This window comes from Bos indicus, chromosome 2 (assembly GCF_029378745.1).
Source record: "Bos indicus isolate NIAB-ARS_2022 breed Sahiwal x Tharparkar chromosome 2, NIAB-ARS_B.indTharparkar_mat_pri_1.0, whole genome shotgun sequence".
NCBI classification, from domain to species: domain Eukaryota; kingdom Metazoa; phylum Chordata; class Mammalia; order Artiodactyla; family Bovidae; genus Bos; species Bos indicus.
In genome coordinates, this window is record NC_091761.1 from 118417702 (window position 1) to 118445540 (window position 27839).

The 27839-nt window shown below is 44.8% G+C and overlaps 1 long non-coding RNA gene across 2 annotated transcripts; it reads left to right on the forward strand.

Annotated features, from left to right (window-relative positions):
• The first annotated feature begins 4712 nt into the window (after positions 1-4712).
• Positions 4713-27789, forward strand: LOC139177598 (uncharacterized). 2 transcript variants are annotated; one of them, XR_011562109.1, is made up of 3 exons: positions 4713-5368; positions 5820-7044; positions 27035-27789. It is a non-coding gene; the product is annotated as an uncharacterized lncRNA (long non-coding RNA). The 2 variants fall into 2 exon arrangements; XR_011562108.1 differs by lacking the exon at positions 27035-27789 and having other exon boundaries at positions 5820-11979.
• The last annotated feature ends 50 nt before the right edge of the window (positions 27790-27839 follow it).

Below are 27839 nucleotides of genomic sequence, written 5' to 3' on the forward strand. Positions count from 1 at the left end.
GGAATACTACTCAGCCATAGAAAAGAATTTAATTCTGCCATTTGCAACAACATGGATAGATCTGAAGGGTATTATGGTTAGTGAAATAAGTCAGACAGAGAAAGACGTTTGAGTGTATGTTATCACTTGCATGTTTCAATATAAAAAATAAAACAAATGAATGAGTATAACAAAACAGAAAGAGACTCACAAATAAAGAGAACAAACTAGTGTTCACCAGCGGGGAGAGGAAAGGGGGGAAGCACAAGATAGGAGTAGGGGATTAAGGGATACAAACTACTATGTATAAAATAAATAAGCTACAAGTATATATTATACAGCACAGGGAATACAGCCAATATTTTACAATAACTTAAAGTTGAATATAATCCATAAAAATATTAAATCATTATGCTACTGCTAAGTCACTTCAGTCGTGTCCAACTCTGTGTGACCCCATAGATGGCAGCCCACCACGCTCCCCCATCCCTGGGATTCTTCAGGCAAGAACACTGGAGTGGGTTGCCATTTCCTTCTCCAGTGCATGAGAGTGAAAAATGAAAGTGAAGTCACTCAGTCGTGTCCGACTCCTAGCGACCCCATGGACTGTGTAGCCCACCTGGCTCCTCCATCCATGGGATTTTCCAGGCAAAAGTACTGGAGTGGGGTGCCATTGCCTTCTCCGTTAAATCACTATATTGTAGTTAAAACTAATATAGTACTGTAAGTCAACTATACCTCAATAAAATATTTTATATATTAGATATGTGTGTTAGTCACTCAGTCATGTCCGACTCTTTGCGACCGCATGGACTGTAGCCTGCCAGGCTTCTCTGTCCATGGAATTCTCCAGGCAAGAATACTGGAGTGGATTGCCATTCCCTCCTCCAGAGAAATTTCCCAACCCAGGAATCGAACCCTGGTCTCCTTCTTCACAGGCATATTCTTAACCACTTGAGCTACAGGGAAGTCTATTTTTTATATATATATATATATATATATATATATATATATTCTCATTTTTAGGCCAGTTTGAGTCAAAATTGTTGTTATTTAGTCAATAAATTGTGTCCAACTCTTTTGTGACCCCAGGAGACTGCCAGGCTCCTCTGTCCGTGGGATTACCCAGGTTAAAATACTGGAAGAGGTTGCCCTTTTCTTCTCCAGGGTATCTTCCTGACTCAGGGATTGAACCCACCTCTCCTGACGGCAGGCAGATTCTTTCCCACTGAGTCCCCTGGGAAGCCCACCTGGCTACAGCAGTTCCTTGATCATGGCTCCCATTATGAGGAACACTACTGTTCTTATATCTAAGCCATGTCCCCCAATCTAGTTTCTTGAGAGTTTTTTATGTCCCCCAATCCAGTTTCTTGAGGGTTGGTTTTTTGGGGGGTTTTTTTGGCCTCAACACATGGAATGTGGGATCTTAGTTCCTGGACCAGGGATGGAACCCCATGACCCCTGCCTTGGAAGCTCAGTCTTAACCACTGAACCATCTGGGAATTCTGCCAATCCAGTTTTGATTAGTACTAAAACTGAGGTTACAATCTCCAAATGCTTGACTCTATATCTCTCCCTTAAGTGGATCTGAACTCAAGCAAGTAAAATGTGTGTTATTGTGAAGCCTCCTCAAATCCCCACTGAAACCAAGAGAGACACATAGCTATAGCCTTTGCTTGGAGAGGTGCCTGTTATAGATGAAGCTACCTTCCTAGACAGGTCCAACACTGATTTATCAGTGGTGTGGCCAGAGCACAGGGCTCAAAGGGCCAGTGAAAATCAAGAGGTTTTAAATATCCGAGGTGGACACCATGGAGGAGAAGGAAACCACTGGAAGCCTTGGAACTGATGATGCTCTCCCTGAAAATTTACAAAGTGTACAAGACAGATGCCATTCGCTAGGGCACTCAGATAAGTAGATTTTCCCCAGCACATAGTGCCACATTTGACCTTCAGATGGAAACTAACCCAGGTTAAAATTAAGTTCCACAATGGACTCTAGACAGTGACCAACAATTTTTCTTTCCTCTGTGGTTTGATCTGTTTGTTGCTCACACCCCAGATAAGAGGAAGTTTTTACTAGTGTATAGCCATTGGTGTCCTGGGATCAGATTATACATTTCTAGGTTGGCTTCAAATTTTCTTGGTTTTTTTTTTTGTTTGTTTGTTTGTTTTGATTTCTTTGTTTAATTCTGTGGGGTGGAACCAGACTTGTGATATTCTTGTTAGTTCTGGTTACCCTCTTGCTCCAGGGACTCAAGAAACACAGGACACATAAGAGACCAAGGCATAGATGACACTGGGTTGGCAGAGCGAAAAGAACCACATCTTCCAAGAGGCATAGCTGCTGCAGCCCGGACACTGAGAATCCAGACTCTACCTGGTCCTCTGCAGCTAGGTCTAAGCGAGCAAGGACATCAGCCTGGGGCACTTTGGGCTACAACCCCTTTGGGAGCTTAACTTACAAAACAGTTCAGTTCAGTTCAGTCGCTCAGTTGTGTCCAACTCTTTGCGACCCCATGAACCACAGCACACCGGGCCTCCCTGTCCATCACCAACTCCCAGAGTCCACCCAAACCCATGTCCATTGAGTCGGTGATGCCATCCAACCATCTCATCCTCTGTCATCCCCTTCTCCTCCTGCCCTCAATCTTTCCCAGCATCAGGGTCTTTTCAAATGAGTCAACTCTTCACATCAGGTGGCCAAAGTATTGGAGTTTCAGCTTCAACATCAGTCCTTCCAATGAACACCCAGGACTGATCTCCTTTAGGATGGACTGGTTGGATCTCCTCACAGTCCAAAGGACTCTCAAGAGTCTTCACCAACACCACAGTTCAAAAGCATCAATTTTTCAGTGCTCAGCTTTCTTTATAGTCCAACTCTCACATCCATACATGACCACTGGAAAAACCATAGCCTTGACTAGATGGACCTTTATTGGCAAAGTAATGTCTCTGCTTTTTATTTTTTTTTTATTTTTTTTTTCACTTGGATAATCACTGTTAATATTTATTTTATATCTACCATATTCTTTTCCTCTAGAAATCATAGCTATATTGTATCACATAATATTTGTATTTTATAATTATAAAAATACAATTTTGGAGTCTATTGATTTTTAATTTGCTGTTTCACTAAGAAAATATTTTGATTCTTTTTCCATTGTTAAATATTCTCCTACAAGAGCAAGTAGAACAGAATGTTGAACAGTATTAATTATTTGAATTTGCCATAATTTATTATAATCTTAGCCTTTTTGAGATCTTTCCCCAAAGAAGGTAAAACAATGAGGGCAGGGGCTTAAGTTAAAGCTGCCTGGACTTCAGACAGACATAAAGAAGAGGTTACATGCTAGGACTGCACTAGGGGATAGTCCTGGATGGTTGCAGTGTTCAATATTCTGACAGTAAGAGGCCTAATGAAATGATCTCTTGAGATTCATTTCTCTCCCTCATTTGTTATTTCTGTGATAATTTAATATATATAAAGGAAACTGACACTTGATTAATCATTAATCAATTAATTATTAATTAATTATCATTGCTGCTGATGCTGCTAAGTCGCTTCAGTTGTGTCCGACTCTGTGCGACCCCAGAGACGGCAGCCCAACAGGCTCCCCAGTCCCTGGGATTCTCCAGGCAAGAACACTGGAGTGGGTTGCCATTTCCTTTTCCAATGCGTGAAAGTGAGGTCGCTCAGTCGTGTCTGACTTAGTGACCCGGTGGACTGCAGCCTACCAGGCTCTTCTGTCCATGGGATTTTCCAGGCAAGTGTACTGGAGTGGAGTGCCATTGCCTTCTCCAATGTCTCTGCTTTTTAATATGCTGTCTAGGTTGGTCATAACTTTCCTTCCCAGGAGTAAGCGTCTTTTAATTTCATGGCTGCAATCACCATCTGCAGTGATTTTGGAGCCCAGAAAAATAAAGTCAGCCACTGTTTCCACTGTTTCCCCATCTATTTGCCATGAAGTGATGGGACTGGATGCCATGATCTTAGTTTCATGAATGTTGAGCCTTATGCCAACTTTTTCATTCTCCTCTTTCACTTTCCACAAGAGGCTCTTTAGTTCTTCACTTTCTGCCATAAGGGTGGTGTTATCTTACAAAACAGGGGAGATTTTCTTTGGGTCCTTGGTGACTGCAGGCATGAAATTAAAAGATGCTTGCTCCTTGGAAGAAAAGCTTTGACAAATCTGGACAGTGTATTAAAAAGCAGAGACATCACTTTGCGGACAAAGGTCCATATAGTCAGAGCTATGATTTTTCCAGTAGTGTACGGAGGTGAGAATTGGACCATAAAGAAGGCTGAGCACCAAAGAATTGATGCTTTCGAACTGTGATGCTGGAGAAGACTCTTGAGAGTCCCTTAGACTGCAAGGAGATCAAACCAGTCAATCCTAAAGGAAATCAACCCTGAATATTCATTGGGAGGACTAAGCTAAAGCTTCAATACTTTGACCACCTGATGTGAAAAGCTGACTCACTGGAAAACACCCTGATGCTGAGAAAGACTGAGGGCAGGAAGAGAAGGGGACGACTGAGGATGAGATGGTTGGATGGCATCATTGACTCAATGGACATGAGTTTGAGCAAACTCCAGGGGATAGTGAAGGACAGGGAAGCCTGGCATGCCACAGTCCATGCAGAGTTGGGCACGACTGAGTGACTGAACAACAGCAACAATTTTACTATGGGGCTTAATTATGCGAGGGGGAGTCAGGAAAGATGGCAAAATGTCAAGCTCCAAAGTCTGTCTCTCCACTTAGACAACAGCTGTACTAGCAGAAACTGGCCACAGGGTGGGAGGCACCCAGCAAGGTCTCAGAGAGAGTGAAGAGTGAGATCCTAACAGATCACTCAGGTCTTGACAAATATCAGCAACTTCTCAGAGCTACACCTGAGCTTCCTATTCTGCTGGTTTCAACAAACTCGAAACAAGCTCCGGCAGAAAGCACTGGTCTCCGCTTGAAGGGAGCCTTCCAGGGGGCCCTCCTCCTCTTTTCCCTAAATTTCATCCTGGGGTGAACTAGGTGTGGCCAAGATGGACTTAATGGCAAAGGTGAAGAAGAACTCCTGTCCGCAAAGGAAGTAATCATGATCGGATCCAGACAAGGGACGAGCAACTGAAGCCGCGCTTGGGTAACAGAAGATCAGACAGAAGATCAGGCAGGAGCGGTTTTCGACCAGCAAACACCGGATGTTGGGGACGGGTAGGGACTTCCCCGCCGGCACAAGGTCGCTTACTGGAAGTCAGCTGCTAACGCAAGCTCAACCCCCTGGTAGCCAGCCACGCACTTTCCCAAACCACCCTCCCCCTTGTAGGGCAAAAGTCAGCCAAGACGTTCCTCTAAAGCGATGCACGTTATCAAACGTGGTTTTGACCCAGTGTGTAAGTAGCCGCTGCCCTGAGCCCCTTTAAAGGGCCTCCCTCCACTCCCTGCTGCTCTTGCCACTCATCTTAAACCTAAACAGCCCCCCCCCCACCCCACCCCAAGACCTCTCCAATTAGCAACCAATCAGTCCGGGATCCTCCAGGAACCTGCTGCAAACTGCGGCCAGCGTCAGTTTTCATCCGGAGCACACAGAGCAAGATGAAAGGAGAAGCATGCTACCGGGGTTACTATTTTAAAATTCTAATTTTAGCAGATGAAACTTCGCTTTAAATCTGCATTTTTCAGGGTGGGATGCGGGGACGTAGGAGGGATGTTCAAGTGGCAGGGGACATGGGTAGACCTATGGCTGATTCATGTTGATGTGTGGCAGAAACCAACACAATACTGTAAAGCAATTATCCTTCAATTAAAAATAAACAAATTTAATTTTTTTTTTCATTTTTTAAGGTTCTTCACCCCGTTCCCGGCTCCAGAACCTTCAGAACGTCTACACTGCCCCCTGGTGGCTGAATGTTGTTATTGGTCAGTTCCCTTTAGAAATGTCTTAAAACTTTTCCTCTCCTAATTCATCCTGTTGTCAGTCCTGAAAAAGTAGAACTCATTTTTTAATCCTCTAAACAAAGATCCCAAAATCAAGGTTAGAAGTGATAGAGTTTGTTTAGTTGCAAAGCCCGTCTGACTCTTTTGCCACCCCATGGGCTCCTCTGTCCATGGGGTTTCCCAGGCAAGAGTACTGGAGTGGGTTGCCATTTCTTTCTCCAGGGGATCTTCCCCACCCAGGGATGGAACCCAGGTCTCCCATGTCTCCTACTTGGCAGGCGGATTCTTTACCAGTGAGCTACCTGGGAAGCCCTAGAAGTGACATTATGAAAGTCGCTCAGTTGTGTCAGACTCTTTGCCACCCCATGGACTACAGTCCATGGAATTCTCCAGGTCAGAATACTGGAGTGGGTAGCCTTTCCCTTCTCCAGGGGATCTTTCCAATCCAGGGATTGAACCCAGGTCTCCCGCACTGCAGGTGGATTCTTTACCAGCTGAGCTACAAGGGAAGCCCAAGAATACTGGAGTGGGTAGCCTATCCCTTCTTCAGCAGATCTTCCTGACCCAGGGGTCTCTCTTCCCCATTCAGGGGTCTCCTGAATTGCAGGTGGATTCTTTACCAACTGAGCTATCAGGGAAGCCCAGAAGTGACATTATTTCCTTCTAAATAAAAGGGAGTGAAATAATATAAGAAATTGGTGCCTGAGATGGTTTTCCTGTTTGGCAGTTTATATGCCCATAATTGGATTCATGACCTAGACAGAGAGGTCTTAGTTCAAATTGTGAGGATCCTATGTCTTTGACTCTTTTCCACTCCCACTTCTGAGCTGTCCCTGAGAATGTCCTTGGGCCTAGAAGTCCTCGAGGACCAGACATTCCTGCCCTCCGGACTTCCCCCTTAGGCTGGGAATGCTATGAGGTGAGCTTCCCTCAGAGGACTCCAGCAGTGAACCAAGGGCTATCTGAAGCTACAGAGCAGCGACATGGTGTCTGCACATTCATCTGGACAGCCTCCACCTCAGCACGGAGCCTGTTGACTTCCACTGGCTTGCCTTACAGATTTTGAATCTGAGAATGCTTCTTAGGAGTCTCAATGGTGGCTTGCACAGAGAAGAAAGATCTGGGTATTAAGGTGAGCATAACTGCAGCTGACAGTTGTCTTTTAAGGGGAGATGAGAAGTGGGTTGCTGTGGGTGGACATTGTCCTGGGGAGGGCTCATCCGTGCACTGTCGTAACTGTTGTCCAGCGCGAGTTCATGTGCAGGATGTGACCTCTGGAGGTGATGTGTGTAGAGAAGTGGCTTCACACCAGAGGTCATGTTCCAGTGGGAACTCCCTCTGTGACGTGTGTGGTTGGCAGACGGAACCAAACTCTTCGTGCATTCATGAGGAGTCCCACACAGAGAACGGGGTGGGTTTTCTCAAACTGACAGTCATAACTAAGATGGCATCATGGCTCCAGCCCCAGGAAATTGTATCCACAAAAAGCATCAGGCAGATTCAAGCAAACACTGAAGCAGGAGCAACGTGCCCGGAGATGCGTGTTTCCCAGTCTCGTGACGAGGAAATCATAAGCAAAAGAACTTCACATCACAAGTCCTGAAAGTTGAAACCAAATAAAAATAAAGTCTGTTCAACAGGATGTGAACTGAGAACTTCCAGATGTACAAGCTGGATTTAGAAAAGGCAGAGGAACCAGAGATCAAATTGCCGACATTCGATGGATCATAGAAAAAGCAAGGGAATTCCAGAAAAACATCTACTTCTGCTTCATTGACTATGCTAAAGCATTTGACTGTGTGGATCACAACACACTGTGGAAAATTCTTCAAGAGATGGGAATACCAGACCACTATACCTGCCTCTGAGAAACCTGTATGCAGGGCAAGAAGCAACAATTAGAACCTTACTTGGAACAAAGTATGGGTTAAATTCAGAAAGGAGTGAGTCAATGCTGTATAGTCACCCTGCTTATTTAACTTATATGCAGAGTACATCATGAGAAATGCCAGGCGGGATGAATCATAAGCTGGAATCAAGATTGCCGGGAGCAATATCAATAACCTCAGATATGCAGATGACACCACCCTAGTAGTAGAAAGTGAAGAGAAACTAAAGAGCCTCATGATGAAGGTGAAAGAGGAGAGTGAAAAGGCTGGCTTAAAACTCAACTTTCAAAAAACTAAAATCATGGCATCCAGTCCCATCACTTCATGACAAATACATGGGGGGAAAATGGAAGCAGTGACAAACTTTATTTTCTTGGGCTCCAAAATCACTGCAGACAGTGGCTGTAGCCATGCAATTAGAAGACATTTGCTTCTTGGTAGAAAAGCTATGACAAACCTAGACAGCATATTATAAAGCAGAGACATTACTTTGCTGACAAAGGTCTGTATATTCAAAGCTATGGCTTTTCCAGTAGTCATGTGTGGATGTGAGAGTTGGACCATAAAGAAGGCTGAACACCGAAGAAGTGATGCTTTTGAATTGTGGTGCTAGAGAAGACTCTTGAGAGTCCCTTGAGCAGTAAGGAGATCAAACCGGTCAATCCTAAAGGAAATCAGTCCTGAATATTCATTGGAAGGACTGATGCTAAAGCTCCAATACTTTGAACACCTGATCCAAAGAGCCGACTTATTGGAAAACACCCTGATGCTGGGAAAGATGGAAGGCAGGAGGAGAAAGGGCAACAGAGAATGTGAAGGTTGGATGGCATCATTGATCCAATGGACATGAGTTTGAGCAAACTCTAGGAGATAGCGAAGGACAGGAAATCCTGGAGTGCTGCAGTCCACAGGGTTGCAAAGAATCAGACATTATTGAGTGACTGAACAACAATGTGTGTATGTCTGTATGTTTGTGTGTGTGTGTGTGTGTGTGCACCCGAGCTTAGTCATATCTGATACTTCGAAACCCCATAGACTGTATCCAACCAGGCTCCTCTGTCCAGGGAATTTTCCAAGCAAGAATACTGGATCTGGTTGCCATTTCCTTCTCCAGGGGATCTTCTGGATCCAGGGATTAAACCCAATCTCTTACATCTCCTGTACTGGCAAGCGGACTTTTTACCACTGCACCATCTGGGAAGCCAGTATGTATGTACATAACAGTTATATGTGTATATAACTGGATCATTTAGCTGTACATCTAATGCACAATATTGTAAATTATTATATTTGTAATTTTATCAGTTATAAAAATGATTATAAATACCTTCCATGATGCTGGCTAACTCTTATAAATAATTCTCCATGTAAATAATTTTTAAAGAAGCAGTCTCAGTGGTTGCTAATCAATGAAATAAGAGTTGTTACAGAGAACAAGGAATAAGACTATGAGGAAAATAGAACAGAATGATTTTATAGACTGGGAGCATAGGTGGCGCAGTGGAAAAGAATCTGCCTGCCAGTGCAGGAGACTCAGGAGACACGGGTTCCATCCCTGGGTCAGGAAGATCCCCTGGCGTAAGAAATGGCAACCCACTCCAGTATTCTTGCCTGGAAAAATCCCATGGACGAAAGATCCTGGCAGGCTAAAGTCCATGGGATCACAAAAGAGTCGGATACAACTAAATACACACAGCCCAGCACTGTAAGGAGGGAACACTTATCCTGTGACCCAAATTTTCATGTACAAAACCATCCAGACACAGTGGAGTCATCCGTGGAGGGAACGGTTCTGATAACCCCTTCAGTCCCTTATTGGCACTCTGTTATAATGTCTACCATGGGGCTGTCATATGTAATACTTTTTTATCTTGCCTACAAAGTTACCATGGATGATTCACTTGTGCCTCAACTAAGGCTACATCCCTCACTGGCACACTGGACCCTGTTTACCTCCTCAAGGGCATCTCTTCTGCAATCCTACCCTCCACCTACTGCATCATCAGGTTTTCCACTAGTTCTGGCTCTTTCCCAGCAGCATAGGAACACACTATTATCAGTTCAGTACAGTTCAGTTCAGTCACTCAGTCACAGGACAGTCACTCACTCTTCGAGACCCTGTGGACTGCAACACACCAGGCTTCCCTGTCTATCACCAACTCCCGGAGCTTGCTCAAACTCATGTCCATCCAGTCGGTGATGCCGTCCAACCATCTCATCCTCTGTCGTCACCTTCTCCTCCTGCCTTCAATCTTTCCCAGCATCAGGGTCTCTTCCAAGGAGTCAGTTCTTCCCATCAGGTGGCCAAAGTATTGGACCTTTAGCTTCAGCAATGAATATTCAGGACTGATTTCCTTTAGGATGGACTGGTTGGATCTCCTTGCAGTCCAAGGGACTCTCACTATTATCTCTTCCTAACATCACCGTTTCCTGTCCCGTTAGCCCCTCCACCCACTGCTGCATTTCTGTCTTTGCCTTTACAGCAAAATGCTCCAGAGAGGTCTCTGTTCACTCTCTCCACTTCCCCTTCTCCCTTCTCTCTTGAACCAGTGTAGCAGGGCTCTTAGTCCCACCACTCACCAACATGGCTCATTGTTGGGGTCATGAGCCAACTTTTATGTTGCTGAATCCAATGGTCAACCTTCATCCTTAATCTAACTGAAACTTCTGGCACAACCTGCCACTCCCTCCTTATTACACTTGCTCTTGGCTTCAGAGACTTGACTCTCTCCTGGACTTCCTCCAGGACTGCTTTCTCCCTATCTCTTGCTGGTTTCTCCACATCTCCCTGGCCTCTAAGTGAGGACATGGCCCAGGGTTCGATTCTTGGATTTCATTCCTTTCCTAACTATTCCTCAGAGATCTCACCCAGCCTCACAGCTTTCGATACCATCTCTGAGAGGATGATTCTCAAACACATCACCTAGCCAAATGTCTCACCTGAGCTTATTTGAATATATGTGGGTATGTATGTATGCATGTGTGTGTGTAGTCACTCAGTCATGTCTGACTCTGTGAGACCCCATGGACTGTAGCCCACCAAGCTCCTCTGTCTGAGCTCCAGGAGGAGATGTTAAACAGGCAGAGGCTTCCCCGATGGCTCAAGTGGCAAAGAATCTGGCTGCCATGCAGAAAATGTGAGTTCAATCCCTGGGTCAGGAAGATCCCCTGCAGGAGGAAATGGCAACCCACGCCAGTATTCTGGCCTGGGAAATCCCATGGACAGAGGAGCCTGTCAGGGTACAGTTCATGGCATCTCAAAGAGTCAGACACTGCTGAGTGAGTGAGCATGCCTGGAGCTAGAATGATCCTTTAAAGGGTGAGTTGGATGCTGTCACTCCCTTGCTTAAAATTCTCCAGTCCTTGCTAGTTTGCTCAGGGTAAAAGCCAAGGTCATCAAACCAGTCTGTAGCGTCCTCTCCCTGAACTTCCATGACAGTCCTGGATTCATTCTAAGATCTGCTTGTGCTGTAAGAAATTTTGCAGAATTGGAAACCAATGATCAGATACTAGTTCAAGTTCCCACAGAGCAGGTGAAGGAAGTCCCCACAAAAATGCCTCTTTGTCATTAAAATTATTTTGAGCTGAAGGCAATTAAGAAAGAGCAAACACAGGAAAAGCTCTCTCTACCCTCTGCTTTTCTGCCTAAACGCATGCGTGCTAAGTTGTTCAGTCACATCCAACTCTGTTCGACCTTATGGACTGTAACCTGCCAGGCCCCTCTATCAGTGGACTTCTCCAGGCAAGGATACTGGAGTTGGTTGTCATTTCCTCCTCCAGGGGATCTTCCCGATCCAAGGTTCGAACCTGTGTCTCTTGGGTCTCTTGCATTGGCAGGCAGATTCTTTACCACTAGTGCCAGCTGGGAAATCCCTTTCTGCCTAAAGATAGAATATAAATTATCCCTGGGCTGGCCACAGACTGTTAGCAGCCCCAGTGGAATCTGCAAGCAAGCTTTACGCCGTCAGCTTCCTCCCATGTATTTATTTACCTTATTGCCGTTTGTCACCCTAGAAAACCTAAACCTGCTTTCCCCTGTCCTCTCATTTCTCTGCAGGTTTTTGATCTTTGTTGAAGATGCTAATAAGCCAGGGTTGTAAGCCTCCACTTTGAGTTACTTTTTCTGGCGGTTTCTCCCACATCCTACTCGAGTTAATAAACCAGTTTTCTCTTGTTAATCTGTCTTTTTATTAGATTCCCCCATTGCAAGCTTAAGATGAGTAGAGCTAAGATTTTGTGTCCCCTCTGAGGACCAGGAGCAGGTCATTTCTTTGAGAAGTGGACTAGGACACACACATGATGGAGGGACTGCAGAGGGGAGGGAAAGACAGAACAAACGGCCTGTTTTTGAAGTAGGGACATCAGTGGCTCTGTCTCTGACAGAACTCCCTGAGGAACTATGGCCCACGCCGCTGAACCAGCTCATGAAGGGAGGAGGTGGCAGCTCCACGGGCTGACTCCTGTTCTCCACTCACTGATTGCTCCCAGGGACAATAACAGCTCGGAATTTCCAAGGTTTGCTGCCTGCAGCCCAGCCAGCTCCCACAGTGTCGCAGAAATCCCTCAGCTAGACAAGGGAGAGGCCAGGCACTTGGGGAGGAAGCTGTGAGATGCTGGACCGTCTTCCTCAGCCTCCATCAGGGAGGAAGAGGGACTCACAGGTCGGCTGTGAGCCCACACCAGCCTCTGATGGTTGAAGACCATGACATCAAACATCTGAAAACTTGACTTAAATGCTATTCCTGGCCCTTTCCTTTCAAATATTCCTCTTGCCCCATATTTTCTTCTCTTTCTGTTTCTGTCCTCTAGGTCTTTTATTCTGGCCTTCGTCCCTGGGTCTGACACTTGCTTTGGCACTAAGGCCCCACGGTAGAGACCAATGTGACCAGCAGACCAGTGAAGGGGGAGCTGGTGAGGTGGTCTCAGAGAGGAGGCAGATAGACAGATGGCGGAGGGCCTGGGAGGCTGTTTTAGGACTTTGCTTGAATGTGAAATTGATGGACTGTGTTGGATGATTTTAAGTTGAAATTTTCATGTTCTGTATCATATTCACAGGAAGTAAATTTTCCTTTCACCTTCAGAATCTCTTCTGTCTCTCCCTCTTACATTTCTCATTTCTTCTTTCTCTCAATTTCTTTCCGTCTCTCCCTTCCCAGGGTAGTTCACTCCATCCCAGCTCCTCCCCGCCTCCCTTCAACCTCAGCCTCTCTGCTCATTGAACTTTCTTCTGCTAAGTGCCCTGTAAGCCCTCTGGCTTCTCCCTTGGTCTGGATCCCTCCCAGTCATCACTGCTCTTCTCTGCTAGTATTTACCATTCAGAGGCTTTGAGCCATGCTGCTTGCCAGCTTATGCAACAGTGAGCCTTCTGAAATATGACTCTGTCTCTGACATTTTGGATCAAAGCTATCCTACCAGAAAAAAAAAAAAAATCCAGATATAAATTCCTGATGTCAAATGCATTCAGCATCTTAGGCAGTTTGCGAGTTCGGGTCACGTTGTTGGTGTGACCCTGGGATCACAACACAGGGGAAAGGCATCAGCATCTGTGAGGAGTCCAGGGGGCCATGAGTTGTCTGATGACATCACACCCAGCCTATCCCAGGCCCTGCACCAAGAAGAAGCCTGCTTCTTGCAGAAATTGCTCTAGGCAGAGGAAGGACCAGAGACTACAGTCTTTGATCCCTCCAAGTTGGGAAAATTGCACACTGAAATTAAGAAGCATTTTTCCATCTCCCAGGAAGTAAGATCATGCTCAGTCACTACAGTCATGTCTGACTCTTTGCGACCTCATGGACTGTAGCCCACCAGCCTCCTCTGTCCATGGGATTCTCCGGGCAAGAATACTGGAGTGGATTGCCATGCCCTTCTCCAGGGGATCTTCCAGACCCAGAGATTGAACACACGTCTCCTGTGTCTCCTACATTACAGGCAGATTCTTTACCCACTGAGCCACCTGGGAAGCCTGTAAGTAAGATCTGAACATACTTCCGGACCATGCTTGTCCTCTGGTCCGGGGAAACCTACTTTCAAGGTCACTGAGGTAGGCAGAATTTTGGCCCCTATAACTTTCACACTCTGGTGTCACAACCTCAATTATTTTGCCTTACATGACAAAAGGGAATTTGTAGATGTACTCAAGGCTATTAATCAACTGCTCTTAAAATAGTGAGATAAGCTGGATTGTCCAGGTGGACCCAATGTGACCACATTAGCCCTTGAAAACAAAAGAAGAAGTCAGAGATATTTAGAATTTAAGAAGGACTCAACACATCAACACCACTCAACATCAGTTTTGGCTTTGAGGACAGAAGAAGGGCCACAAGTCAAGGGATGCAGGCAGCTTCTGGAAGTTGAGAAGCTCCTCCAGCTGATGACCAATGAGGACATGGGGACCTCAGTCTTGCAACCACAAGGAAGTGCATTCTGCCCACAACCTGAATGAACCTGGAAGCAGATTCTTCCCAGAGCCTCCCAGTAGGAACACAGCTGGCCAATACCCTAATTTCAGTCTTAAGAGACCCTCAGAAGAGGTCCCTAGCTGAGATTTCTGACCAACAGAACTTTGAGATAAAAACATTCATTGTTTTAAGCCACTCGATGTGTGGCGGTTTGTTGCAGCAGCACTGGGAGACTAACAGGTCCCCTCTGATTAGACCACTATAAGCTGGAGCTATCTGCCTGACCTCTGCAGTTGTGTTCCTTCTGGCCTGACCTCTGCAGTTGTGTTCCTTCTGGAGAGGTCTTTCTTTGCCAACTGTAGATTGGGTCAACACTGCCCCCGAGCTCAACAGGAAAATCCTCTCCCATTTACTCTTGGAGACTTGACCAAGATATTCTTCTACTTCGCCCTTCCTTATAGTAATATGTGTGAGGATAATATAAACTTCCCATCAGTTCTAGATGTTATTGAGACCAGAGACATGATGTCTTAATCAGGGTTCTCCAGAGAAATAGAACAGAGGCTGTGTGTGTGTGTGTGAGTGTGTGCGTGTGCAGAGAGAAAGAATTTATTTCAAGGAATTACTGATGTAATTATGGAGCTGGCAAGTCCAAAATCTGCAGGGTGAGCAGGAGGCTGGGAACCCAGGGAAAAGCCAATGCTGTGGTTCAAGTTCAGAGGTCATCTTCAGGCAGAACTTCTTCCTGCTTGAGAGAGGCCAGTCTTTTGTGTTATTCGGGCCTTCAGTTGATTGGATGAGGCCCACTCACACCATAGGTCACACTGTGCAGCCATGTTGGACAAATAGCTGAGGAAAGAAGAGAAGCAAAAGCAAAGGAGAAAGGGAAAGTTACACCCAACTAAACGCAGGGTTCCAGAGAATAGCAAGGAGAGAAAAGAAGGCCTCCTTCAATGAACAATGCTAAAAAATAGAGAAAAACAACCGAATAGACTAGAGATCTCTTCAAAGAAATTGTAGATATCAAAGGAGCATTTCATCCAAAGATGGGCATCACTGATTCAATGGGCATGAACTTGGGCAAACTCCAGGAGATGGTGAGGGACGGGGAGGCCTGATGTGCTACGGTCCGTGGGGTCACACAGAGTCGGACACGACTTGGTGACTGAACAACAACAAAATGTAGCTGTATTACCTGTTCCTTAGAATGAGATGGATCCATATGTGTGGACATGGGAATTGTGCTAAGATACATCATTAAGCAACGAAGGCAGAGTGCACAGCAGGGCTATTGCATAATCCAATTTGTGGTGTTTAAAGAATTCACGTGTATTAAGTTCTACATAACCACTGTGGAAGAACTTTTTTTACTTTACACACTTCTGCAATTCTCATTTTTAACTGCATGAATGTAAAACTTTTGTTTTTTAAAGTTTATTTTTTAATGAGAAAAACGATGTGACAGATATTAAAATGGAGTGATATTATGTGGAAAAGGTTACACAACAGGATGTATATGATAATCGTATTTCTTCATGCATCTGTAATTATTTCCAAATGTATCTATGTGCATTAAAAAAAATCTGGAAGAATTTGGCCAAAATGTTAATTATAAAAATCCCCAGTAGATACTATTTTTACATTTGTTTCTTCGAAGTTCCTATTGTTCTACAAAGGATGTTTCAAACTTAGCAGTATTGACATTTGGGGCAAGACAATTCTTTATTGTGGGGGCTGTCTTGTGTCTTATAGGATGTTTAGCAGCATTACTGGCCTCTACCCACTAGATGCCAATAGCACCCACCAGCTGTGACAAACAAAAGGTCTCCAGACATTGCTCAGTGTCCCCTGGGGAGAAAAATTATATCCCCACCGACCCACATCCCCACTGTAAATCACAGTAAACATGATTTATGTATGTAATTAAATGGTTAAATATGTATAGATTGGACAGAAACATAGATAATAGACAAATGGATAAAATGAGAGAGGAAGAGATGGATATATACAAGACATGCAGGGTAACCACAGGGAGGCAGAGAAGTTAAGAAGCTCTTGGAAGTGTGTTAGTCACTCAGTCGTGTCCAACTCTTTGTGGCTCCATGGACTGTAGCCCCCCTGGCTCCTCTGTCTATGGAATTCTCCAGACAGGAATACTGGAATGAGTTGCTGTTCCCTTCTCCAGGGGATCTTCCCAATCTAGGGATTGAACACAGGTCTCCTGTATTGCAGGCAGATTCTTTACCGTCTGAACCATCAGGCAAGCCCAAGAAGCTCTTAGTGAGCAGCTAATGAGATCACTCCACAGAGATTTTCTTCTGACCTTTCTCCAGGTTCCTTTCAGAGGGAAATAAAGATAGTGACTGTCCCCATATTCACCAGAAGGTACTTATCCAAATGAGTGAGTGGCCACAATATCATTCTTTGAAGGCTCTGCCTATATGCTAATGATATTGTCAATGTAAAAATATTTTTGATACTCCTCTTTGGAGTTTATCTTCAGAATAGATAGCATGAACTTTTGAATAACTTCTGAGGGGGTTAATATTTCTTCTTGCTTTCTTCTTTTAAGTGAAATTGCTTATGAGAAATAAGCAAATGTCATTTTCATTCAAGTGTGATGAGTAAATTACATAATCAGATTAAATGCTTCTGTGTGAAAATAAGCTGTGAGAATAGTTTTACATAGATGTCTGTTGTTGTTATGAGTTGAATGGTGTCCCCAAAAAAGGTATGTTGAAGCCTTAATCCTCAGTATCTCAGATGGTGACTCTACTTGGAAATAGGGTCATTGTAAGTTAAAGTGAGGTCATACACTAGTAGAGTGGGTTTTTAATCCAGTCTTACTGGTGTCTTTGTAAGAGAAGAGAGCATCTTGTGAACACAAAAACACTCAGAAAACAACATGAAGATGCACAGGGAGAGGACAGCAATGTGACTACAGTGACATATCTATAAGCCAAGGAATGTCAAGGGTTACCAGCAAACACCAGAAGCTAGAAGGATCCTCTCCTACAGTTGTCAGAGACAGCAAGGCCCGGCCAACATTTTTTTGGTCACAGCACGCGGCTTGTGCGATCTTAGTTTCCCGATCAAGGACTGAACCCAAGCCTTCAGCGGTGAGAATGTGGAGTCTTAGCCACTGGACCCCCAGGGAGTTTCCCCTGCCAACCTCTTGATTCAGACTCCTAAAACTGTGAGACAGTGAATTTCTGTTGTCTTAAGCCATCCAGTTCAGAGTTCTTTGTAACAGCAGCCCTAGGAAACGAATACAGTTGACTATGCATCACCCTCTTTCTAACAACACCTAGTTTTCATTTGTGCATTCACCCCTTCTTCACACCAACCATGTACTGCAGAGGAACTGATATGCCTCCGGTCATATCAAGTCAGACCCTGGGAGGCTTAGCCAATCAGCATCTTCCCTCCCCTCACCCGTAAGTCCCTGGTCCATAAACAGGTATCTTAAACTGGGTCAATCAGAATGACTCCCAGGATCCTCCCTTAGAGTGGTGGGACAGAGAGATCTCTGGAGAAGGAGGGAAACTGCTCGATGTGAAGCAGAAGACAGGAAACCTAAATTGCATCTGCAACAGTCATCTTCAGACGCAGCTGAGAGGGTTAGCAACAGAGCAGAGAACGCAAAGCCCCTGGGTCTTGGGAGAGATCTTTAAACTACAAGATCAGTCTGCCCTGAAACACTCTTATCTTGCAATTTAGAAGCATCATAGTTTAAGCCACTGTGACTTGGATTTTGCATTACTCTCAACCCAAAGCTTCTAGCTGACAAGCTGGCGTCGCAAGGCAGTACAAACTACCTCAAGCCACCGAGGGGAGCTTTAAGAGAGACCTTTGGAAAGCTAGATACGAAAAGCACAGGACTTGCATCAACATCCACAGAATCTAAAGATTGGAGGTTGTCGCTGAACTCCCCGCTGTGAGTCGTAGGAAGCTGGCAGCTTGCAAGAAGAGGCATAACCTGAGTGGGAATGGGAATGGCTATAACTTGGAGAGCCTGATGGGACAACAATGGGTGTGCATCTCCCAGAGGCCAGAGCTAGACTTGAGGAAGGGAGCTGGACCAGGTCTTCTTGAGAGTCTGCCCAGAGAACCACAGTGAAGTTCAGCAGGAGACTGAAACAGAAAGAGGAGGTCGGGGGGCACCTACTGATAATCAGTTGGCCAGCAGGGGGAGCCATTGCCCACTTCAAGGGAACTGCAGGTGCAAGACACCCAGCAAGGTTAGAATCCCTAAAAAGCAGCAACCACCCGAAAAGCAACCCCCCCACAAAAAAATGCTCCCTGAGAAAACTTGTCATAGCAAATGACATCTCCACCATGCAGAGACCGCCAGAGCCAAATTGCAAGGGAGCTAGTCAGGTCACGCCTTTCCTGCCCCTTTTGTCTCCTCCTCTACTGCAGCCCTGCAGAGACCAACCAGAGCAAGTAGTAGAGGAGGAAAAAGATGGAGACAGAAAGACAAACAGTTAGGTCATCTTCCTGCTGGTGTCCAGACCACGGAAGGCCTCAGCTAATGGCACGGGAAGGATTTAAGGACAATAAAGTATCAAATATGATGAGACTTTTTTGACCTTTAAGAGGAGTGAGTCTTCTCTTGTGACTAAAATGGCCTGGAAAATCTGTGGACCCTCCCTATATCTTAACCCGTTCTAGTGAACACTCATGACCATACCCCTTGGATTTCACCCTGTGCAGGAAGGCCGTGTTGCCAATACCTGCAACTCTGGCTGAGGGCTTTTATCCAAGCCTTGAGCAAGGCAAACCAGATGTGCCACAGAACTCACATATCTGGAAGCAGTCCTCAACCAGGGAGGAGCAGCGGGGTGTTGGTTAAGTACCAAGCCCCACAGCTGGCAGGGCTCTGTGATCCCTGGCCAGAAAAGTCACTCTTCACTGGCTCATTCCCTTTCCTGTCTCACCTCCTCACTCCTCCTACCTGTGTGTTCTGGGATGGTCTCCATATGAATAGCTTGCACTCAAATTCTGTCTCAGAGTCTGTTTCTAGGGAGAGGCAAACCAAGAGACCAGAAAAAAGATAAGATGATCTCAAAGAGCAGGTTTGAGTTGTCATGAGGGGACAAAGTGGCACCTTGCCGCTTATCCAGTCAACACATCAGTCACACTGGTGTTCTGGATGTACTCATCGCTGAGCTTCCTGTCTAGAACCCGGGGATGGGAGGCCTTGGGGTTTTTCCATTCCCTTCTGCATGCTCATCAGATCTTGAAACTGAATCTAAATAGAGGCAGATACTCATCACACCACTCTTCTGACTTCTTCCTGCCTACTGAACCCTCCACTTCCTCTTACGCTGCCCTCGGAATGGGATGAATTGTACATGGGGTGGGGCTCACATGATACACCGTTCATCAGGTTGGACTTGGTGACTGACCAGTGTCAGGGACACTAGCTCTGATCAGCCCTGACTTACTTTGCCTTTTTATTTTCCTATTAAAGTGTAATTTACTCACAGTAAAATGTAATCATTTTCGAGTTCTTTTACTTCTACCTTGCTTTCCAAATAAATTTTATTGTGGACTATAATTCAATGATTAGAAGAGCAAAAAACACACATATCTGGGTGGATGAACTGTCATGAAGTGGACAATCATATAACAAATTATCCCACCATATACCACCACACTTATTGTTTTCAGCTTTCACATTTAGGACTGTGATCCATCTTAAACTAATTAATATATTGTGTGAGGTAAGGGTCAGGATTATTTTTTCCCCATTCAATTGATCCACATCATTTATTGACAAAAGTCTTTCTTTACTGACTTGCCAAGGAGCTTTGGCCATAAATCAAGAACCATGTATGTGAGGACAGTATTTTTTAAGTCCAATTTTATTTTTTTAATATTTTTATTATTTATTTATTTGGTTGCAGCAGTTTTTAGTTGCAGCATGAGAGATCTTAGTTCCCTGACCAGGGATCAACCACCAGACCCCGGCACTGGGAAGACTGCATGAAGTCTTAGCCACTAGACCAGCAGGGAAGTCCAGGACAGTTTCTTGATTCTCTTTTCTATTCTGCCAATCTATTTGTCTATTCTTGCACCATCACCAAACTGTCTTAATTGTTGTAGCTTCATAGTAAGTCTTGAAATCAGGTAACATGTCTTCTTTGTTTTTATTCAGAATTTCCTTGCTTGTGTGCTAAGTCACTTCAGTCATATCCAACTCTGTGCAACCCTATGGACTTTAGCCAGCCAGGCTCCTCTGTCCATGGAATTCTCCAGGCAAGAATACTGGAATGGGTTGTCATTTCCTTTTCCAGGGGATCTTCCCAGCCTGGGATCAAACCCATGTCTCTTATGTCTCCTGCACTGGCAGGCAAGTTCTTTAGGACTAGCGCCACCTGGGAAGCCCAGAATTTCCTTGGCTATTCTAAATTATTTTAATTTCCACACAAATTTCAGAATCATCATCTCAATTACCACAAAGTAACCAGCTGGGATTGTTACTGGGATTGCCCTGAATCTATAGGCAGATTTAGAAAGAACTGTCATATTTAACTTTTTAAAATATTTAGTCTTCTAATCCATCACCAGGGTAGAGATCTTCACTTTTGTCCTTCTTTAAATTCTCTCAGTAATGTTCAGTATATTTACTATGCAAATCTTAAATAACTTTCATTGGATTTTTTTCCTGGCTCTTTGATATTTCTTTAAGGTCAAGACTAGAGTAAGGTGAGAGATGAGAAGGAGAGTGAATTCTTCCTTATGTTTTTATTTGTTTACTCTATGGAAGTATTGTACACAGTGTTGCGGGTATACAGCAAAGTGATTCAGTAATATATGCATCTTTTCTTTTTTAGATTCTTTTCCACTATAAGCGATTACAGATACTGAAGCCAGTTCCCTGTGCTATACAACAGAACCCTGTTGCTTGTTTTATATAATATAGGATGTCTGTGTTCATCCCGAACTCCTAATGTATCCCTCGCTTAAATTTTGCACCCTAGATACTGCTCTAACTTTAGCCAAAGTCCTAGCTGTGGATGTTCTCAGGTCATTTCACTTCAGTCCCTCAGTCATGTCTGTCTCTTTACGACCCAATGAACCACAGCACGCCAGGCATCCCTGTCAATCACCAACTCCCAGAGTTCACCCAAACTCATGTCCATTGAGTCGGTGATGCCATCCAACCATCTCATCCTCTGTTGTCCCCTTTTCCTCCTGCCTTCAATCTTTCCCAGCATCAGGGTCTTTTCCAATGAGTCAACTCTTCGCATCAGGTGGCCAAAGTATTGGAGTTTCAGCTTCAACATCAGTCCTTCCAATGAACACCCAGGACTGATCTCCTTTAGGATGGACTGGTTGGATCTCCCTACAGTCCAAATGACTCTTAAGAGTCTTCTCCAACACCACAGTTTAAGAGCATCAATTCTTTGGTGCTCAGCTTTCCTTATAGTCCAACTCTCACATCCATACATGACCACAGGAAAAACCATAGCCTTGACTAGATGGACCTTTGTTGACAAAGTAATGTCTCTGCTTTTTAATATACTGTCTAGGTTGGTCATAACTTTCCTTCCAAGAAGTAAGTGTCTTTTAATTTTATGGCTGCAGTCACCATCCGCAGTGATTTTGGAGCCCCAAAAAATAAAGTCTGCCACTGTTTCTACTGTTTCCCCATCTATTTGCCATGAAGTGACAGGACTGGATGCCATGATCTTAGTTTTCTGAATGTTGAGCTTTAAGCCAACTTTTTCACTCTCCTCTTTCACTTTCATCAAGAGGCTTTTTAGTTCTTCTTCACTTTCTGCCATAAGCGTGGTGTCATCTGCATATCTGAGGTTATTGATATTTCTCCCGGCAATCTTGATTCCAGCTTGTGCTTCCTCCAACCCAGCGTTTCTCATGATGTACTCTGCATATAAGTTAAATAAGCAGGGTGACAATATACAGCCTTGACGTACTCCTTTCCCTATTTGGAACCAGTCTGTTGTTCCATGTCCAGTTCTAACTGTTGCTTTCTGACCTGCATTCAGGTTTCTCAAGAGGCAGGTCAGGAGGTCTGGTATTCCCATCTCTTTCAGAATTTTCCACATTTTATTGTGATCCACACAGTCAAAGGCTTTGGCATAGTCAATAAAGCAGAAATAGATGTTTTTGTGGAATTCTCTTGCTTTTTCAGTGATCCAGCGGATGTTGACAATTTGATCTCTGGTTCCTCTGCCTTTTCTAAATCCAGCTTGAATATCTGAAAGTTCATGGTTCACATATTGCTGAAGCCTGGCTTGGAGAATTTTGAGCATTACTTTACCAGCATGTGAGATGGCAACCCACTCCAGTACTCTTGGCTGGCAAATCCCATGGACAGAGGAGCCTGGTACGCTGCAGTCCATAGGGTCGCAAAGAGTCGGACACGACTGAGCGACTTCCCTTTCCCTTTTCACTTTCATGCATTGGAGAAGGAAATGGCAACCCACTCCAGTGTTCTTGCCTGGAGAGTCCCAGGGACGGGGGAGCCTGGTGGGCTGCCGTCTCTGGGGTCACACAGAGTCGGACACGACCGAAGCGACTTAGCAGCAGCAGCAGAGATGAGTGCAATTGTGCAGTAGTTTGAGCATTCTTTGGCATTGCCTTTCTTTGGGATTGGAATGAACACTGACCTTTTCCAGTTCTGTGGCCACTGCTGAGTTTTCCAAATTTGCTGGCATATTGAGTGCAGCACTTTCACAGCATCATCTTCCAGGATTTCAAATAGGTCCACTGGAATTCCATCACCTCCACTAGCTTTGTTCATAGTGATGCTTTCTAAGGCCCACTTGACTTCACATTCCAGGACGTCTGACTCTAGGTGAGTGATCACACCATCGTGATTATCTGGGTCGTGAAGATCCTTTTTGTACAGTTGTTCTGTGTATTCTTGCCACCTCTTCTTAACATCTTCTGCTTCTGTTAGGTCCATACCATTTCTGTCCTTTATTAAGCCCATCTTTGCATGAAATGTTCCCTTGGTATCTCTGATTTTATTGAAGAGATCTCTAGTCTTTCCCATTCTATTGTTTTCCTCTATTTCTTTGCACTGATCACTGAGGAAGGCTTTCTTATCTCTCCTTGCTCTTCTTTGGAACTCTGCATTCAGATGCTTATATCTTTCCTTTTCTCCTTTGCTTTTCGCGTCCCTTCTTTTCACAGCTATTTGTAAGGCCTCCTCATTACAAAGGGGAAACAGGGGTGGTTCACAAAACTGCCTACAAAGTGGCCAGATGAAACTAACGTATAGGGAAACCGGAGGGAAGATGGGGAAATGGCCCTAAACTGAAACCAGGAAGGGTGAGCAAAACGGTAGCGAAAAACAGGTCAGCGCCAGGGAGAGTTGAAGGCCAGAACCAGACTGACTTTAGAGCAGACCCAAGGCTCTGCCTTACAACTTAGAAAGTCAGAACTTATTTTGACGACCATCATCTCTTATCCGGATGACTACACTAGCCTCCTATCTGTTCTCCCAGCTTCCAGTTCTGCCCTCTTCCCACAATATACTGTCAAAATAGTAACCACAGCGATCTTTTGAAAACACAAGTCAGCTCCATAATGGGGTAAAAATATCTCCAAGTCCCATATGTGATAAGGGTATTTGTTGTCTTAGTTGCTAAGTCATATCTGACTCTTTTGCAACCCCTTGGACTGTAGCCCACTAGGCCCCTCTGTTAATGCGATTATCCAGGCAATAATACTGGCATGGGTTGCCATTTCCTTCTCCAGGGGATCTTCCCGACTCAGGGTTAGAACTTGCGTCTCCTGCATTGCAGGCAGATTCTTTACTGGTGAGCTACCAGGAAAGACCTAAAATTCGGCATATTTAAAAAATAGTTGCAACACATCAATTAAAAAAAAATTGTTTTAATGGGCAAGGTTTTGAATAGAATTTTCTCCCCCAAAAAAGACAAGCAAATATCCAATAATTGCAAATCTTGCTCAACATCACTAGCCATCAGGGAAATGCAAAGCAAGACCACAGTGGAACACCAGTTCATACCCATTAGGAGGACAGTAATTAAAAAGACACAAAATAACCAGTACTGGTGTAGATGGAGAGAAATTGGAACTCTCACACTATGTTAGTGGGAACTTAAATGGTGTAATTGTCTTAGGAAACAGTTTAGTAGTTCCTCAAATGTTATCATAGAGCTATCACGTGGCCTAAAAATCCTATTCAGAGGTACATACTCAAGGTCACTGGAGGCAGTTAAAGTGAAAAAGCCACTGCTGCGTACAACATGGATGAATCTCACCAACCATTGCATCAAAGAGACAAGGACAAATGGGTACAAATTGTGTAATTCTATTCATACAAAGGTCAAAGACAGGCAAAACTAATTTTTTGGCCCATACCAAAAGTACTAGCCCTGGGGCCTTGGGGATGGCAAGAATCGGAGCCTCCATCACCACTTGGGCTCTAGAGCTTTCTTTGCCTCTTGTCTCAGCTTCTATGTAGGAGTCAGCTTCAGTCTCTTTGGGATTTCAAACCTAGCTGTGGCTCACTGGTAACTACTCTGCCTGCCAAGTAGGAGACACAGGAGATGTGGGTTCCATCCCTGGGTCAGGAAGATACCCTGGAGAAGGGAATGGTTACCCACTCCAGTATTCTTGCCTGGGGAATCCCATAGACAGAGGAGCCTGGTGAGCTACAGTCCACAGGGTCATAAAGAGTCAGACACAACTGAGCAACTAACACTTCAGTCTCTCCAAATCTCTTTCTCCACAGTGCAGAAACCATGACCCCTGGTTGACTCTAGACACGCATATTTCCAAACCCCTCACCTAAAACAAGACTTGTCTTCCCTTGAAGTGAAGCAAAAGTCACTCAGTGGTGTCCAACTCTTTTCAACCCATGGACTGTAGTCCATGGAATTCTCCAGGTCAGAATACTGGAGTGGGTAGCCTTTCCCTTCTCCAGGGGATCTTCCCAACCCAGGGATCGAAGCCAGGTCTCTCACATTGCAGGCGGTTTCTTTACCAACTGAGCTAACAGGAAAACCCTGTCTTCCCTTACTTCCCATTCAAAAGTGTTAGGGGACTTCCCTGGTGGCCCACTGGCTAAGACTCCATGCTCCCAACGCAAGGGGCATGAGTTCAACCCCTGGTCAGGGAACTAGATCCCATATGTTGCAACTAAGAATTCACATGCCCCAGCTAAGACCTGGCACAGGCAAATAAATAAATATGTATATTTTTAACGTTAGGGAAAGCTTCCAGTTAGCCAGGGATTATATTTGCTGACCCTTGGCTCAGCCAGCAAACAACAGCATGGGCAGCTCCTACAAGAACCTAGTGTTTGAAACTGGGGGAGGAGGAAGGGGTCTCTCTCAAAGGGACTATGTTAGACACACAATTTCAGAAATCTCCCTCTTTCAGGCTTCAACTTACCTGAGATTCACTCAAGTGATGACTGTCCTTTCCAGACCGACAGTTTATCCTCTCCTGGGTTAGTCCTCACACACAAAGTTGCCTCAACTCTTGCAGGCAGCTGAGGAAACACTTCCAAGTTACACCCAAGTTGGACCTCCACTCCTTCCCGTTGTGAGCACTGGGAAAGTATCCTGTGGCATTCCTACCTTCACGAAATCCACGAACTGAACCCTAGTCACGGTGCTTAGTCAGTTGGGCAATGCCTACTAAAATTTAAATGTTTATACCTTTGGTGCAGCTTTTCTGCTTCTAGAAATATACCCTGTACTCACAGAAACACTCTCACAAGTATATAAAAAAATATGTGCAAGGATATCCATCGCAGTATTGTTTACGTAAAGTAAAAATTGGATTGGAAAGGGTTGAATTCCAAATATCTATCAACAGGAAGCTCATTAAAAATGATTACTCGTGGACACAATGAAACACTGTACAATTGTTTTAAAAATGAGACCCTAATACAGAAAGAAGTTCTGCATTAAGTCAAAAAGCAAATAGCAAAATCACATCTATGGTACAATGATAAAAAAAGAAGGCAATGATACTAATATGTATGTCAGTAGGGGCAGAGAAGAAAAATCTGAGCAATATATGCCAAAATATTAACAATAGTTTTCTGACACTGGGGAGGGGGGAAGGGGGGAGGTGCACATTTCTGAGGGACTTTCATCTGCCAATGTCTATATTTTTATATTATCTGAATTTTCAAAGAACGGTAAATGTAAAACAATGACCTGCTTTTTAAGAAAGGGTCTTGGAAGTTGGGGAGAGTATGACAGATGTTTGATTGCCTTTGAGACAGATGTCTTGCGTTCACCAGTTTGTTTAAGAATTCAGACTTATCTCCTTGCTCACTGACCCATAACACAGCAGACTAAATGTTTGACATGGGAAAATTCTCTGTGACAAAAGAGCTTATTCAAGCAGACTTAACAGCCATGAGCTATCTCATAATCAGCAGAGAGACAGACGTCGCTGTGCCTGTGCTGGGGGTGGGGAGAAGCCCGGTGGGGACCGCCATGGGCTGGGAAGGCAACTAACCCTTTTCTCCCAATTTCGGCTCTGGGGCCTTGGCTTTGCTGAAACAGCTGGGGAGCTCCTGCTCTGGTCTTGACTGCTGGGGAGGCCGCAGGAGGAGGTCAGGAAGCTGCTGCAGGGAGGAAGGCAGCTATGCACTTCAGAGGCAGAGCAATCATAGCAAAAATTCAGAGTGGGGAGTTGCATGTTTGGATGGTGAGGACATGGCATGCCATTGAAAAGGCCTAGGAGAGGGACACCTGTGTAGAACCTGCATCCTACCTGAGCTTTTCTGATGTGGAGCAGGTCATCTCTGAATCAGACGATAGTAATAATAAATCCCCGATTCACAAACCACCTTCTATTTTTCCAGTTATATGGCCATCTCATTCTTATCTCCATCGATCATCACAATGTTGGAGAGAGAGGAGCAATGCAACCCTCATCTGTGCGGGCAAAGAAATCAAGGCTCCCCCTCACGGTGTCCAGTTCCCTCGTCCCTCAAGGTGCGGCATCCCCTCCCAGAACCCATCGGACTGTGCAGGTCACTGTAAGCCTGTTGCTGAGACCCGGCTGAGACGCAAGTAGATCTTCTGTTGCTGTTGTTCAGTCGCTCAGTCGTGCCCAGCTCTTTGCAAGCTCATGGACTGGCAGTGCCCCAGGTTTCCCTGTCATACACTGTCTCCCAGAGTTTGCTCAAACTCATGTCCATTGAGTCATTGGGGCCATCCAGCCATCTCATCCTCTGTCGTCCCCTTCTCCTCCTGCCATCCATCTTTCCCAGCATCTGGGTCTTTTCCAGTGAATCAGCTCTTTGAATCAGGTGGCCAAAGTATTGGAGCTTCAGCTTCAGCATCAGTCTTTCCAATGAATATTCAGGGTTGATTTCCTTTAGGATTGACTGGTTTGATCTCCTGGCAGTCCAAGAGACTCTCAAGAGGCTTCTCCAACACCACAGTTCAAAACCATCAATTATTCGGTGCTCAGCCTTTTTTATTGTCTAACTCTCACATCTGTACATGACTACTGGAAAAACCATATCTTTGACTTGACGGACTTTGTCTTTGTGTAATCGCCTCTCTTTGTGGGAACAACTGAGAAAGTAGAGTTTGCATGTCTCCTTAGATACACACAGGCATGGCCACTGTCCCTTCTTTCTGGGGAGGCAGCTAGGTGGG